Source organism: Nerophis lumbriciformis, linkage group LG13 (genome assembly GCF_033978685.3).
Source record: "Nerophis lumbriciformis linkage group LG13, RoL_Nlum_v2.1, whole genome shotgun sequence".
NCBI lineage: Eukaryota > Metazoa > Chordata > Actinopteri > Syngnathiformes > Syngnathidae > Nerophis > Nerophis lumbriciformis.
This window is the reverse complement of record NC_084560.2, coordinates 33546561-33558847: the sequence shown is the minus strand read 5'-3', so window position 1 is coordinate 33558847 and position 12287 is coordinate 33546561. Positions and strand designations below refer to the sequence as shown.

The window sequence follows — 12287 nt, the reverse complement described above, 5'->3', positions numbered from 1 at the left end:
ATATGTTTTTTTAATTTTTTTTGCTATGTGGATATTTTTTAATTGGAAGTGCTATGATCTTCTGACAGTGTATTGATAGAACACAAGGTAAGAGTTTGATCTTTTAAATAAACTTAGTGTTGTTTATTGTCATCATATTGTCCATGTTTTTCTTGCATACAGCATAACATGATGTGTGTGTGTGGATGACGTCCTCCCGGGGAGGGCTGTACCCGCCGGAGCTCCTCCCCGCCTCGGTGACATCAGCCGGGCTGGCCGCGGGCCTGGCGGGGCTCAGGCGGGGCTCGGGCGGCCACTCAGCCTCCAGCGGGCTTCGGCGGGCAGGCGGGCTTCTCACGACGGCGGCTGCTCGGCTTCAGGGCGCCCGGCTGGCGGTGAGACACGTGAGCCGTGCGGCGGTTGGAGGAGGTGAGCTGCCATCTTTGCTTCTTCTCGACGTCGTCACGGCGCGCACAGAGTGTGGGGAAAGGCGCCAAAGTGCGAAGGGTTGAGGGAAAAGTTTGCGTCCGACATTTTTGAAACGTGGACGTGGACTTTGTGTCCAAGTTGTTTTTTCGGTATTTGGTGGGAGTCGTGGCTGCTTTGTCGAGTCTTGGCCGAAGCAGCTCATCATCATCTTAGAAGTGTCCTCAGCGGGCGGCCATTGCGTGTGGTTGCCATGGCGACACGACCTAACGATGGCGGACAGGCTTGACGAGACTTGATGGGCTGCACGGCTGAAGTCCGTCTGGACGTTTAGATGCTCGGCTGGAGCTGTGCTTACACGCCAGGCCGCTAGGGGGCGACACTAGCCCCATGAAGACGTTGCGTTAAATGAAACACGCTCTGCGTATCAAACCGCAAGGTTTTTGCAGCCGGTTACTAAAAAGTGCTCCTGTAAAATAGAAGATCTTTGACTAAAATTTTTAAGAGTATTTTCTTAAAAACAGCAAAGTGGTTCTGTTGTTTACATGATCTTTGCTTGTGTTTTTGCAGTAGGTCCTTAAAAATATCAGTATGATTTTGTCATAAATATAGGCCCTTTGACTCAAGTTTTTAGCGGTAAAGTCCTGAAAAACAGCAGGCTGCTTCTGTTATATATAGGATCTTTGACTAGTGTTTTGGACGTAGTTTTGTCAAAACAACGGGGCAGTTCTGTCTTACGTAGGATCTTTGACTATTGTTTTTGCAATAGTTTCTCAAAAGTAGTAGACTGCTCCTGCCATATAGAGGATCTTTGACTAAAGTTTTTGTGAGTAAGTTCTAAAAAACAGCAAAGTGGTCCTATCATACCGAGGATCTTTGTTTTAGTTTTTGCAGTATGTCCATAAAAATATCAGAATGCTTTTGGCATATATGGGATCTTTGACTAACGTTTTTGACAGTAGCTCCTTAAAACTGCATACTCCTTTTGTTATATAGAGGATCTTTGATGAGCGTTTTTGCTGGGGTTTCGCAAAAACAGCAGACTGCTCCTATCTTATAGAGGATCGTTGACTGAAGTTTTTGCAGCACTTCCTTAAAAAATATTACAATATTACTGCTCCTGTCATACATAGGATCTCTAGCTAGTGTTTTTGCGGTAGTTTTCAAAAACAGCAGACTGCTCCTCTCGTATAGAGCATCTTTGACTCGTGTTTTTGGGAGTCTTATAAGCAGCAACGTGGTTCTATCATCCAGAAGTTCTCTGTTTTTGTTTTTGCAGTATGTTCATAAAAATATCAGAATGCTTTTGTCATATAGAGGATCTTTGACTAAAGTTTTTGTCATCCTTAAAAACAGCAGACTGCTCCTGTCATACACAGGATCTTTGACCAGTGTTTTTGCTGTCATTTCTTAAAAACAGTAGACTGCTCCTGTCGCATATAGAATCTTGGACTAAGGGTTTTGTAGTAGTTTCTTAAAAACAGCAGGCTTCTCCCGTCATATATAAAATCTTTGACCGGTGTTCTTGCAGTAGTTTCTTAAAAATCGCAGACTGTTCCTGTCATATAGAGGATCTTGGACTAATGTTTTTGTTGTGGTTCGTACAGCAGACTGCTCATTTTACACATATGATATTTGACTAGTGTTTTTGTAGTAGTTTATTAAAACAGCAGACAGGATCCTTGACTATTGGTTTCTGAAAAAACATTAAAACCGACTGCTCCTGTCATTCATAGAATCTACAATTAGTGTTTTTGCAGTAGTTTCTTAAAAACAGCCCACTGCTCCTTTTATAGTTATGATCTTGGACTAGTGTTTTTGCAGTAGTTTCTTTAAAACAGCAGAGTGGTCCTGTCATATATAGGATCTATGACAAATGTTTTTACAGTAGTAAAACATCAGGCGGCTCCTTTCATATGTAAGATCTTTGACTAGGGTTTTTGTAGTAGTTTATTAAAAACAGCAGACTGCTCCTGTTATATAGAGGATCTTTGACTATTGGTTTCTGAAAAAACATTAAAAACGACTGCTCCTGTCATTCATAGAATCTAAAACTAGTGTTTTTGCAGTAGTTTCTTAAAAACATTCCACTGCCCCTTTTATAGTTATGATTTTGGACTAGTGTTGTTTCAGTAGTTTCTTTAAAACAGCAGAGTGGTCCTGTCATTTATAGGATCTTTGACAAATGTTTTTGCAGTAGTAAAACAACAGGCGGCTCCTTTCATATTACAATCTTTGACTAGTGTTTTTGCATTAGTTTCTTAAAAACAGCCCACTACTCCTTTTATATTTATTATCTTGGACTAGTGTTTTCGCAGTAGTTTCTTTAAAACAGCAAAGTGGTCCTGTCATTTAGATAGATAGATAGATAGATAGATAGATAGATAGATAGTACTTTATTGTATAGGATCTTTGACAAATGTTTTTGCAGTAGTCAAACAACAGGCGGCTCCTTTCATATGGATGATCTTTGACTAGTGTTTTTGTAGTAGTTTATTAAAAACAGCAGACTGCTCCTGTTATCTAGAGGATCTTTGACTAGTGGTTTCTGAAAAAACATTAAAAACGACTGCTCCTGTCATTCATAGAATGTAAAACTAGTGTTTTTACATTAGTTTCTTAAAAAGAGCCCACTGCTTCTTTTATAGTTGAGATCTCGGCCTAGTGTTTTTGCAGTAGTTATTTTTAAAACAGCAAAGTGGTCCTGTTATTAATAGGATCTTTAAGAAATATTTTTGCTGTAGTAAAAACAACAGGTGGCTCCTTTCATATGTATGATCTTTGACTAGTGTTTTTGCATTAGTTTCTTAAAAACAGCACACTGCTCCTGCCCTATAGGAGATCTTTGACTCGTGTTTTTGCAGTAGTTTCTTAAAAACAACCCACTGCTCCTGCCATATAGAAGATCTTTGACTCGTGTTTTTGCAGTAGTTTCTTAAAAACAACCCACTGCTCCTGCCATATAGAAGATCTTTGACTAGTGTTTTTGCAGTAGTTTCATAAAAAACAGCGGACTGCCCCTTTTATAGTTATGATCTTGGACTAGTGTTTTTGCAGTAGTTTCTTTAAAACAGCAGAGTGGTCCTGTCATATATAGGATCTTTGACAAATGTTTTTGCAGTAGTAAAACAACAGGCGGCTCTTTTCAGATGTATGATCTTGGACTGGTGTTTTTGCATTAGTTTCTAAAAAAAGAAAAAAGCAGGACAGTTTTGTCATAGGATCTTTAACTAAGGTTTTTGCAAGCATTTCTTAAAAAACAGCAGTTTGCCACTGTCATATAGAGGATATTTGACTAGTGTTTTGCAGTAGTATCTTAAACACAGCAGGGCAGTTCAGTCATATATATGATATTTGATGTTTTGAGGACTCTGTATAGTTTTATTGGCACAGTTGTGTAGGTTTTAGTAGAACTAACGTTAGGCCAACTCAGCCCAAGGTCTGAATGGTGGACTTGTCAGTTGCGTGGAATGCAGTGTGATTGACAGGTTTCCAATAGAAGTGGGAGTCCTTAAACCAAGACTATGGAGGAAAGTAATCACCTTGATTGACAGACGGGCAGTCAAAGAGTGTTGCCATGGCAGTGCAGCATCTTGCAGAGACACCAGTAGCGCAACAAAGAAGTGTTTCCCTTCCACAAATGAGTGTTTGTGTCAGCGAGCACGCAAACAAGCTGCTGGCCGTCGACGACAAGAACCACTTGACGGCGCCGTACGGGAAAATGGACGTCAGCTGACATCATCCCTGGGACGGTTGTGTGGGGAAAGTTGTGCTGCTCTTGAATGGAGCTCATTGTTTGAATGAACACATGTGATCTTAGATAAGCCTGACCCCTCCTCCAGGGGGGTTAGCATACACCTCCTGGTCACGTCGCAGGCTGGTATTGTTTGGTTCTGATGTGGACTTGTTTGTTTGTTCACCTGCTGTCATGTGACCCACTTGTGGTGTGGTCTATTTACTTCTGTGTTTGCAGGTGCACACGCTGTTGTCAGCATCATCATTTTACTCACAAAAGGTGACGTATTCGCTGTGAGAGCAGAGTTCCAGATATGCAGGGCACCTCCACAAGCTTGTGGTGTGGCGTGGAAGCGTGCAGCCAAGCCTCTGATTAGCAATATTAGGAACTTTAAGAGAAACTTTCCCATAAAGTACTCCTGTGTTTCCACCTAAAACTACCCGGGCAGATTTAGTTCTTCAGGAACTATGTTCAAGTTCCTTGTAACGAGGTGGGACATTTGTGGGTTCCCAGGAACTTTAAAGAAGCGGGGTGTGCTGTCGAACGCTGATTGGTTGAAGACGTGTTGGGGTGTTCCCGAAAATTTTGTATACCAAGTTTCAGTCGCCATTAGAGTATGCGAGGATAACTTGTTTATGTCTTATTTCTTGTGTACTTCTATGACAAAATACTTGACAGCGGAGGGACTTTTAGGAACTTTATGGTGCATCTGTGTGCTGAAGAGCGCTGATCAGTGGAACTATCTTGCAGTGTTTTTGCTCAGCTGTCTTTAAACTACTATATTTTCCAGGTTATATAGGGCACCGGTATTTAAGCCATCAAATGTTCGAAGAAAAACATGTTTCTCCATATATTAGCCGCACCGGACTATAAGCCACAGACATATACTTTATGAAATTAGATATTTACACAGAAATATTCTGTAAATGTTTATATACCTTAATTGTTTCCAAACGATGTCTGTAACACGGCAGTAAAACGGCTGATCAAACAAAACAGAAGTCATCGTCATGGACCCAATAGCTGCAGAAGCTAGCTCTCCACTCAGCTAAACAGACTCAATAACTCCACGGTGGTGTTTTGGTGAATTTACGAAACTGAAACAATAAAAAAAAAAATGCCATACTAAAACAGACACTTGTAAAAGTGTTAGCATATCTGCTAATGCTTATGGCGCTAGCTTAAATACATTACGATAGCACGTACAAATATGCATGAAAACATTCCTACGGACATCACACATGGGACGGTTTAGCAGGTATGAAATATTTTAGTTGTAAAACTCGCAAACGTTGCTTGGAGCGATGGATGAAGAATTGTTTCAAGCAGAAACGCTATGGGCGGTTGTACTTCCAGTTCAAAGGACGAAGCAGAATTTTTTTTTTTGACCAGCAACACCTGCAGTGAGCGAACTCGTCCAAAAGATGGCGCCATAGCACAAACAATCACGCACCTTTTCAGTGTCTCTGCCGGTGTTCTATGGACAGTCTTCTGAAAATTATTTTTAAACCGTAATTAATTATAGTTTCGTAATTTGATTAGTTAAGTAATTGAATTACTAACTGAATTAGTTTTTAATAAATAGAATTAATTATTAGGGAAGGTATTTGCTACTTTACTTAAGAAAAAACAACTTCAAATATCTGGCATATGCAGTTGAGAGACGTTTCCAAATGAGATCACAGTGTGCCTGTGTGTGCTTTTAAAAGGCGGGGCCTGTTGCCTAGTAATGTATGACGTCGTCAAGGGTTTCAACGGAGCTGTGTTTGTTAGCTTTAGCAGTTAGCAGCGCAGTTTGTCGGCTCTGGTTGATAAAGAGATTGAATGTGCTTTGATGGCTGTCATATCTTCTTGTCAACAAACGGTGTATTGTTTGGATGGCAAGTTTGTCACTTAAATCGTTGATTTGTTGTTCAATATTCCCACTGTGTACGTGTGCGTATGTTGTTGTCTGTTGCTTCTTCCTATTTGATATCAAGTTCCTTTTAGTGCGGTGCTGCTTGTTGATTTCACTAGTTAACAGATATTTCCTTCATTGAACTTGCTGCACTTATGACGCTGCCTTGCTGTTGTTGCGTTACTAACTCTGTTATTATGAACACTGTCCATGAAAACTATTTGTTGAACACAAATATTATGGCCGTCAGCGTAAAAAAAATCTAGAAATTAATCGCGCCTTTTTATAAGCCGCAGAGTCCAAAGCGTGGGAAAAAAGTAGCGGTTTGTCAACACAAGTGAACGGAATGCTAACAGGCTAACGCTAAAGTGATGTGTTTGTGTTGTCGGCGTGAGATAAACACTGACATTTATTATTTATATATTGTTTACAGATAAACACTGACATTTATTATAATATATTGTCATTTACAGATAAACACTGATATTTATTATGTATATATTGTCATTTACAGATAAACACTGCCTAAAATTATTTATATATTGTTATTTACGATAAACACTGATATTTACTATGTATATATTGTCATTTACAGATAAACACTGACATTTATTATTTATATATTGTTATTTACAGATAAACACTGATATTTATTTTGTATATATTGTCATTTACAGATAAACACTGACATGTATTATTTATATATTGTTATTTACAGATGAACACTGACATTTATTATCTATATATTATATACAGATAAACACTGACATTTGTATTTATATATTGTTATTTACATATAAACACTGACATTTATTATTTATATATTGCTATTTACAGATAATCACTGACATTTATTATTTATATATTGTTATTTACAGATAAAAACTGACTTGTATTATGTATATATTGTTACTTACAGATAAACACTGACATTTATTTTTTATATATTGTTATTTACAGATAAACACTGACATTTATTATTGATATATTGTTATTTACAGCTGAAATGGACCAAAATAAATATTCTAAACCTCATGAATTCATCATTCACTGAGAGGACGACTTTCTGACTCTTGGACAAAAGCCTGACTTTTTATGTAAAATGTGGTACTTTTTAAACATTTATTATATTGTTTCGTATATTATTGCTTTGTATTTCATTTACTTACATTTTAGTAAAATAACTCTGACAGAATATTGTTTATTTACATGGTATCAGTGTAGATTAAATATAGTAAACCACTTTTCCATACGTCATCAGCCTGATTTGTATTAACTACCTGACCTGTGAAATGTGGTGGAAACACAAACCACACGCTTCCACGGGAACACATAGTTCCTGGAACTAAAGATTCCAGGAACCTGAGGTTTTGGTGGAAAAAGGCCTATTGCTAAGACCTCACATCCTGGTGAAATGCGTAAACCAGGGTTGTCCAAAGTGCAGCTCAGAGGCCATTTTTGGGCAAAAAACCTGGTAAATCACAGCAAAAAGGCGTACTAACACAAAGATTTGTCTTTTAATTTTGCCGTCCTGTGGGAAACACTGCACTCAATACCTGCCTTCTTGGCTACGTAGCCGAAGGGGAGGAGCTAACTTGAAATGACGGCGACTGGGGAGCAACTCAAAAAGTGTTGCAGAGTGGCGGACAGAAGAAGAGGCGTGTAAGTAACTGCCAGCGCACTCTGGAAGGAAGTGTACTGACTTAAGTGTACTGAATTGAGTGTACTGACTTAAGGGTACTGACTTAAGTGTACTGACTTGAGTGTACCGACTTAAGTGTACCGACTTAAGTGTACGGAACGAAGTGTACTGACTGAAACGTATCGACTTGAGCAGGGGTCCCCAAACTTTTTGACTCGGGGGCCGCATTGGGTTAAAAAAATGTGGCTGTATGTATATATATATATATATACTGTATGTATGTGTATATGTATATATGTATATATATATATATATATATATATATATACTGTATGTATGTGTATATGTATATATATATATATATATATATATATACATTGTCTTTATAATCCATTTTGTTATTTAACATCAATTAACATTGATGGTCATCAACATTTAACATTGTCACGTTATCGATGGGAAAATTCATTTTTAGACAATATAATTTGCCTGAGCGGCTAGGAGACACCAGGAGTAGCTATCAGTAGAAAATGGATTAGAAAGGAAAGATAAATAAATACATTTAAAAAAAAAAAAACATTTTTTTTAACTTGGGACTTCCTGTGGGCCGGATTTTGGATGCTGGGGGGCCGGATACGGCCCGCGGGCCGTAGTTTGGGGACCCCTGGACTCAAGTGTACCGACTTAAGTGTACTGACTGAAGCATTCCACTAACTTACAGGCTGAGCTAACAAGCGAGCTAATTAGCTGTCCGATAAAAAAACGTAAACAATGATGTCAACGGAGAATTTATCTCAAGCCTGCCCAATTGTACGTGTGTGTGCGTGTGTGATGTCATCATGTCAGTGTGTCAGGACAAGATGGGCAACAAAGAGCGCACAACGGCACAAAGAGTTGTCTCCTTTTGGTCGCCATGGCGCTGACGTTTTAGCTGCTGAATAATTCATGATCTCTTCCGCAGCCGACATTCCTCACATTCCTGCCCCCTGAGCTTACTTTGGAAGCACACGGAACCTTCTTTGGTTAAGTTGCCTACTTGGGTAGGTTGTTGTAACCCCATGTGGACCACATGTCGGCAGGGGGGAGGGTTCACGAGGGTCCGGTTCGGACGTAGACAAATAAAAACTGCCGGAGGCTGATGGCGGTGTGAGACCAGGGACGCCTCAGGATCGGTGGGATCCGTTTGATGTCATGTGACTTTAGTAGACCTGTTTGCACTGCGAGGCGAGTCCCTACGTGGTTCTGGAACACACCGCGTCCAAAATGAAAACACGTTTGACTGATCATCATCCGTTAGCGTAGCTGGAACATTTTCATGTTTATCAACATGGTGGTGACCTGCACCTTTATGGTCTGGACGTCCTCCTCTCCCTCCTCTGGACTGCCAGAACCCTCCCTAGCAAACATCATCACAAAGGCATTTCCTCCTCAGCTCCTCACTTCCTGCTTTGTCTTCCCCCACTGTCTACCAGGATGCTCTTATTGCAGCGGGGTGAAGGTGGGGTCTGGGTGTGAGCTCCATGGCCCCGAGGGTTGAAGTAGACCCCCCCTTATAGGAATGTCCATTTTGTTCATTTTTACTTTGCACTCATAGTTCTGAAGGATAAGCCCCGCCCACGTTCTCTATTCTTCGTGTTTCCTGTGGGACGTCGTTCTCCACAGGAAGTGAGAAAGGGCTTAGAACTGTTGTGGCTGGGTATGGACCTCCACAGGAAGTAGGCATGCACAAAAAAAATGGAGTCACCTCCGAATCGCAATTCTTATTCATCCTGATTCTAAATTTATTCATAATTTTTAAAAATCTATTTAAAAATAATTTATTTTATAATAATAATTGTATTTTTTAAATATATATTTTTTAAGAATATGAAAGCCCGATTCCGCCGAAAAAAAAATACCCCAATGGTAAATCAGAATTATGAGTTAAAAACTCATAATTATGTGATTTAAAAAAAAAAAAAAAAAAAAAAAAGGCGTAATCATGAAATAAAAGTTGCAATTGTGAGTAAAAAATTCGGAATCATGAGTTATAAAATTGAAATTATGAGTTGAAAAGTCTAAATTAGTTATAAAGTCTGAATTATAAGATCAAAAAGTGGAAATTATGAGATAAAAAAAACCCTCAAAATTATGCGTTAAAAAGTTGAAATTATGCCTTAAAAATAATCATAATTATGAGAGAAAGTCGAAATTAGAGTTAAAAAGACAAAATTATGAGTTTAAAAGTCGAACTTATGAGATAAAAAGTAATTATGAAAAGATAAGAAAGTTGAAATGATGAGATAAGAAGTCACGATACGGGCTTCCGTAGAAGAATCAGTTTTTAAAAAGGCATTTTTAGGCCACCGCCATGTAACCAGAAGGATTCATCATTTTCAAAAATGTATTAAAAAACTTTTTTTTTAAATTTTGTCATAAGAATATGGAAGCCCGATCCCGCCGCAGAAAAAACCCCAATGGTAAGGCATATTTTTAAGATAAAAATGTCATAATTATGAGACAAAAAGGCGTAATCATGAGATAAAAAGTCAAAATTATGAGATATGAAGCCGAAATAATGAGTTAAAAGCAGATAGATAAAGTCAAAATTATGAGGTAAAAAGGTCATAATATTTCAATAAAAAGTCATAATTAAGAGACAAAAAGTTCTACTAGATAGTCTTCATTTTAAGATAAAAAGTCATAATTTTGAGATAAAAAGTTGTAAGTATGAGAGTCATAATAATGAGATACAAATTGAATATTATGAAACAAAAAGTCAGAATTATAAGATAAAAGTCGAAATTATCAGATAAAAAGTAATAATGAAGAGATAAGAAAGTCGAAATGATGTGATAAAAAGTCACGATATGTCGAAGAATCAGTTTTTAAAAAGAGGTTTTAGGCCCTCTCCGTGTAACCATGTGACCTGTCATATAAATATTCTACCCATAATGCTTTGTGACAATGGTGCGGGACGGCCGATCACTGGATCCAGATGTTTGTGTTGCTAAAACGCTCCCATCTGGACCCAAAAGCTGCGGGGGTCCTTAAGGAGGACCACATGGCCTCCTCAACATTTGCATTTAGACGCCACTTCTGTCTTGTTTTTGTATGCCCCGCCCTCTGCGCCGGGTTCTGGGTGGTCCGGCTGATAACAGCTACTTTGTGACTTGCCGGAGTCAGCAGTTTTTTATGGCATCGTTGGATGCGGACTGCTGAAGGACACGAGCATCCTGCAGAATCCCTGCTTTTATGTTTCCATCCCATCCAGAGGTTCAGTTACCATGGCGACGCCGTCCATTAAAAAGCCCCTGCTTGCTTGTTTCCCACATGACAGGCTGCATTGCTGCTTGAGAGGAGAGAAAAGCGGGATTAAAAGCGAAAACAAGCACGATGTGCGCCATGGATCTGTAGATCAGAACTCAGGTTTGATGGTATTTTTGTGTGCAGAGCAGACTCATGAATTATGAAGGATGATGTTCCACTGACCCACATCAGTCCTGCCACATCTTTCTGTCAGTATCTGACACATACAGCACTGCAAAAACTGAAATCTAAGTAAGATGAAATATCTCAAATAAGGGTGATATTTGCTTATTTTCTGTCTGATAAGATAATTCTTCTCACTAAGCAGATTTTATGTTAGAGTCTTTTACTTGTTTTAAGGGTTTTGGTCCTAAATGATCTCAGTAAGATATTACAGCTTGTTGCTGAGATTTTATGCCCTATATTGAGTAAAACATGCTTGAAACTAGAATATCAAGTGTTGCAAAGCTGTGTCATCAACACTCACAAGTATAAAACTACTTTTTTAAAGTAATCATTTCTTATATCAAGCATGAAAAAAAACTCATGATTTTGACACAATTGTGTCTCATAATTAAAACAGATGACAGCCAAATGGACTTTGCTGTTTTATGTTCAATGAAACAATAGAAAATACGTACTCATATAGTACTGTACAGTAAACTGACAGTTAATATTTAAACATTTAACATTTCAAACAATTTTGAACAGAAATAGTTCATGCACATTCAGATAAATTCCTCAAAATTACAATTAAAAAATGTTTGGCCAAGCTGTATAGATGCGCACTAATTGACTGAAAGAGCACGCGCTTGGCGCGATGATGTCATGTTATCGATGGGAAAATGCATTTTTAGACTATGATTTGCTTGAGCGGCTAGGAAACCCAGAGAGTAACAAGCGGTTGCCTTGTTGCTTTTCCATTAAGAACAATAAATCAGTTTTTAGTATAAGTTTGCTGGTTTCAAGAAATGTAATGCCGAGCGCATATCATTATGTCAAGATAATGGCACTAGCATTTACTTAATCTAAGAATATTTTTCAACATATTGAGCAAAAAGGTCTCTTTTTTTCTACCAAGAAAAGTGCACTTGTTATTAGTGAGAATATACTTATTTTAAGGTATTTTTGGGTTCATTGAGGTTAACTAATTTGACTTGTTTTGGAAAGTCTTGACAAGCCAAATGTTCTTGTTCTATTGGCAGATAATTTTGCTTACCGGTAGTTCAAATAAAATACCCCTCATTTTTGTATTTTTTTTTCTTGTTTTTGAACACTGACTTTTTGCAGTGAGGGCAAGGCATCTTGCTTCTGGACAT

At 38.4% G+C, this 12287-nt stretch overlaps 1 protein-coding gene across 1 annotated transcript in view; it reads left to right on the top strand.

Moving 5' to 3' along the window:
- The first annotated feature begins 203 nt into the window (after positions 1-203).
- LOC133613444 (SH3 domain-binding protein 4) overlaps positions 204-12287 on the top strand; it is a 44943-nt gene continuing 32859 nt past the window's right edge. Inside the window, exon 1 of the mRNA XM_061970990.2 lies at positions 204-408. The gene's annotated coding sequence lies outside the window, so the exon portion shown is untranslated. The remainder of the gene's footprint in view (positions 409-12287) is intronic.